Source organism: Plasmopara halstedii, assembly GCF_900000015.1.
Source record: "Plasmopara halstedii genome assembly, contig: Scaffold_7, whole genome shotgun sequence".
Classification (NCBI taxonomy): Eukaryota; Oomycota; class Peronosporomycetes; order Peronosporales; family Peronosporaceae; genus Plasmopara; species Plasmopara halstedii.
The window spans coordinates 86153-91626 of record NW_020186929.1 but is presented as its reverse complement, the minus strand read 5'-3'; positions in this window follow the sequence as shown (position 1 = coordinate 91626).

Sequence of the window (5474 nt, the reverse complement as noted above, 5' to 3'; positions counted from 1 at the left end):
GCTCAAAGTCGAGCGCGGTACCTATCCATTGGGAGCTCTTTGGGTACCAAAAAGCGAGTTCGGAGAACTTTCCGCTGGTCAAGATCAGCTTGCGTACTGGCCGACGACCCGACTACGTGGATACCTTACGATCGAGTGATCGTGTCATTTGTTTCAGTAGCGGGCACCTCCGAGCGGAAGCTGTACTACACACGAGGGCATAGGACCAAACGTGAATAATAGCGCATGAGAGCCGCCCTGTAAATAGCCTCCAATAGCCGCTATTAAGCCCTGTCGAGGCGAATGGTAACAATCCCACTTCTCCCGGGAGTCGAGAGGTCGGAGAATGGACACGGCGTCCGCAAGGTTCGAGCTGGTCCCACATCGCTTAGCTGGGCACCTCGCTCTTCTCTTTCCATGCTGCAAAAGGAGTATCTGACTCATAGTCGACTTCTTTTAAAGCCTCGACGAGGTAATTCGTCGCCCGGGGCGGGCATGGCGCTCGGTTGCCGAGGGCTGGGCCGCGTTTCTATTGAAGCCGCGGAAGTGCTGCGAAGTTGCACCTCGTGCAGGAGACGAAGAAAGGCTCTGCCTGCGGGTGCTCTCGGAACCAGCGAGGCTGTGTGTCTTTTGTGTCATAGACACAGTAGTGATTGCGTGCAGAAGATCCTGGGAATGTGGGCGTGTCTTTGACACGCCAGCCTTGTACGAGGCGATAGTTAAATGTGAATTGTGACACATTAACAAGAAGTCACTACGTGACTGGACTGCCAGTAGTTATGCATTTTACTTAGCTTTAAATATTTAGTTAGAAGAACCTATAGGTTTTGATATTGGCGGCTTTGCTACAAATTTAACCAAGAAATACAATTTACACTTTGAACGGAAGAGTGTATTTGCCTTGAGTTAAGGTTGTGGTTACTCTGGGAGAAAGCGGATTGCGATCCGTTACGCTCGTACTGTTTCTAAGTCAAGAACAACGGTATTCGACTTTGGCTTAGCTTTCTGTAAGCGATAGAGCTACAGCAGCCCCGTTGCAGTATGTTTCAGACTCTTGCATTCGCTCCTTGTCAAATTGTCCGATCGCAACCTTTGTGCATCGATTTACGCGGAACCTTCTAGTCAAGCTTCCTCAGTGCAAAGTGCACAGCAAAACCAATGCGCTTAATAGCAGAAGTGGTCAATACCACCATTAAGCAGTAAAGGGATTGTATCAAATTTGAGAATTAAACATGAAATGTTTGAGTACCTGTCTTAAAAAAGCTCAACAGTCTTAGCTAGCTGATGTCAATTGTTGACCCCGCAACGATCAGAGGACTGGGGATCTACTGACCAGATTCCGTAACGCCTAAAGTTGTTCAACAACTGTGAGGATACACAGGATAGCCCATTTCTGAAACGCCCCAATCGAGCACCAAGTGCTATCCACAGCACGACCGCTGATGTTATATGTCCAAACCTTTGAGGCCCAGAACAAAGAGAATCCTATTTGTTGGACGGAAAATGTTAAAACAGTCATCAATGCAGCTATGTCTTGATAGAGCAACAGCGCGTCACATTTGCAGCTAGGATACCGCAAGCGAGACTGAAGCCTCGTGTGTAGTACCACGCGAATAAGGTCTAAACGTCTAACACGGGTCACATCGAGCACAGTGCGGCATACTGAAAAAAATCTGGTTTTTGATCTTTGTCGTGGCGATCCCAGCCTTGAAAATGCAAAATTCTTTAGAAGACGCCGAGCTCATTGCCCAAGGCTGTTGGTTTTAGATATAAACGCATGGAGCTTGTGTTCCATAGCATATCCTGATACATTTAGAAATGTCATGCAATTACGTACGACATGCGACTGTAGAACTGGTCGAAACTGGTCGGCAGTACGCAAGGCATTAAGTGCTCCAGATACAAACAAGATATTCGTGCGTCTTGCGAGGGAGGCACTGCTAAAGCTGTCAATGGTACAGTCAAACCCTCGTGTGAAGTTGAAGAGTTTGATAGCGTGATATGTTGTCTAGTCCTGGGCCTAGATTTGAGATAAGATTTCATTTTAGGCAAGAAGTGGCAGGAGTCTCATGCCATGGTCAACTAGGAGATACATATATAATTTGCTACGTTTCTCACTACTGGTGTAGCGTCAACGAGCCATGAGCTCACGTCTACCAAATAGCAGAATCGATTGGAGTGGGCACGATGGCACGAAAGCTTCCGTGCCGGATATGGTATTTGTAGAATTAACAGTAATAGAATGGATAGGTGTCTCGAGAATAGCACAAAAAGAGACGCGTTATCGATCTGGGGTCCCGAGATGAAACAGGAAGAATAACTGTATTTTGTTGCCTTTTGAGTGACTCACAAGTGCGACGGAAAGATAGCTAAGGGCTTATGTTCTCTGTGCCAGGGACGATGGAGAGCGAGACGACTAGGCGTTGCATTTTAGCCAATCAGCCAAAAGCGTGAGCGCAAATTGCAGTGACAAGTGCTAGGCAAAATGTTCAATAACTTAATTTTCTTTAAAAAGATGTGACAGTACTGCTAATTTATCACTTCCGTGCGACGAGACTACTGTGCAAAACAGTGAAATTCTACGGTCAAGAGGCGCGAAAGATCAGCCACTCGTGAGCCGAGTAACCGGTGGAGGCTTGAGGGATTCTAGTTTCTCTATACTACCTCCGGCAAAGGCTCTGATAGGGCTACAGTAATTATCTGTCGAGGATATATGCAAGATATTGCAAGACGGTGAAGTCACCAGCAAAAAAATCGACCCTTTTTCGTCCTGGTGAATCCGTCGTTAAGGATATTTGCAAAACAATAATTACGATCAATTCTCAAGCCTTCAATGACATGAGACACTGAGCCAGGTACGATGGAAAACAAGAGAGACTAGGCATTGCATTTTAGCCAGTCAACTTGAAGCGCGAGCGCAAATTGCAACGACAAGCGCCAGGCATGATAATAAAAAAATTATCTTTGATAAGATGTGACAGTACTGCTGAGTTATCACTACCGTGCAACGGGCCTACTGCGAAGCAGTAAGATTCCACTGTCAAGAGGCTAGAAAGATTAGTAACTCGTGAGCCGAGTAACCGGTGGAGGCTGGAAGGATGCAAGTGTCTCCATACTACCTCCGGCAAAGGCTCTGATAGGTCTACAGTAATTATCCGCGGGGATATATACAAGAAATTGCAAGACGGTGAAGCCACCAAAGAAAAAGTTAGACATTTTTACGTCCTGGTGAATATATCATTTAAAACATTTGCAGAACAATAATTACGAGCGATTTTTAAGCCTTTGATGACACAAGACACTTACACTGCGTATTATCTCTGGATGTGGGAAAGCTTCATGAAATCAATATTATTCTTGTAGCCAAATATTGTTCCACGGCAGTGACCTGTTTCATAAAAATATCCGATGTCATTTGACAATGATTTGTATTTATGACGTTGCTGATGTTATTTTTCATGCAGCGCACGGAGTCAGTCTAGTGAGAGGTAGAAAAAGTTATCACTTCGCGCTTACTTCCTGTGTTTGGATGTCTAACGACAAGTGTCGAATTGTGCATGCTGATGATACGCAAATTGCAATCAGGATCTCACCACAAACGTCGATTTCTAAAGCTGATGTGCTCAAAATTGTATGACTGGCAATACTTTGTTCAGTCCTGTGACCTCGTTGATGGATATTATCAGCTGCCGATGGAAGTTATTGATCTCTTTCTTACTGCGGTAAGAACTTGGATTAAATGCTTTGGGAGTAGCTACTTTTTTAACGACACAGGAACTTTCGAATTCGTTAGCGACGTACTATCGCCTGATAACACAGCCGTTCGGACCACATCGTGAATATGTCTTTTAAAAGCCGTAGGCTGGTTCAGGTGTATGTGCTATATTAATCTGTTTGCAATATAAAAGGCGTGTTTTTGGCGTCGACGAAATATTCCTTATTTGCTACTAAATTAGGAAGTAGAACCTGCAGCCAGAACACATTGAATATCGAGTATATCAGTGCTAGATATTTTGAGCTGTGGGATGAGATGTCACGGTTCAAACACTCAAACGTACACTTCAAAAAAGAGGTAAAAGCACAAATACACCTTGTCCACCTGAGCTTTCAGCAGCGCAACACATACTGCGACATGCACGCTAGACGTATCGGCTCATCAATGCGGGATCTTATCAGATTATCCCTTTGGCAGAGCGGCACAAAAGCGCACCCACCATCACCTTCTGGTATCCTTACTGCGGAAGTATGCTCGGCGCAGAAAGATTAATCATATGGTGACGCTGTGCGCAACGATGTAAGGTCTGTATAGATCACAAATGGCTCAACTCGAAATCGGTGCAACCTGACAAGAACATACTGTATACATTGATAAATTCTTCTCTACAGATCAAAGCTAGTGAAACCCGAACGCGTCAGTGCGTTCGGGTTCCATTTGAGTCTGATTCGAGTAGAGCACAGCCCAATATGGTAAAGACCAGAGTGTCACAAACGACACAATGTTACTGTTCGGATACGCATGATTCTCTGACAGTCAACAGAGCCCCACTTTTGCCGCCCCAGCACTACTTGACTTTTGCTGTAAGGAGATGGATGGAGAGTTATGCCATGTCATCAAATTCTGTACTGTATCTTTGCAAATAGTCTGTCAAGCCAATCCATTCTTTAGCCTCTTTGAAAGCCCATTTTGCAACAGCCTTTATCGGCAAAGTGTCTGCCGGCAGACCAACGTCTCCATGATGCACACCGGGAAGAAAATGGTCTTGGTGCCAAAGACACACGTGTCGATTAAGACAACCAGCTTCTTTAAGCACATACAACTGAAAACTGTTCGCAAGTACTTGATGTAGATGACCACTTTGAATCCCCGTTTTCTGCACAACTATGAAGTAATTTAGCTTCTTTGTGCATTCAAAAGATGTGATTATAACAGATAAGTCAGAACATGATTAAACGTTGCATGGGCGTTAGACGACCACTGCAGCGGCTGCCGTAGCTCTTTGCTTCGACACAGCTAAGCTAAGATCACCGACCTTACTATTTTTTCCAAGACCCAGTACGAGTGCAGCGGATCGTAATCCGCTACCTCCAACAAAAATTATAATCTCAAACAAGGTAAATGAACCCTTCCGTCTAAAACTGAAACTCTAGTTAATCTTTTAGTTGCAGCAGAGCAGCCAATATGTAAAACCTTAGGTTTTCCCAATCAACAGAATAATACCTCATTAATATAGTAAAACCTAATTAATATGCATAACTACTGGCGATCCTGCCACGTAGTGGCTTCTTGTTACGGTGTAGACACACCACTGTGTGATGACACCAACTTGTGTGGTTGAAACCTATGTATGCCCACACCATCTTGTGCAACCAGCTCTTTCATACAAGGGTTCATGTAACCCCGTTACACCCCCTTCATTAATGTTGAGAATATCCAGAATTCACATATAACGGTTGCCTAATACGAGGCTCGCGTGTCTGAGACACCTTCACGTTCC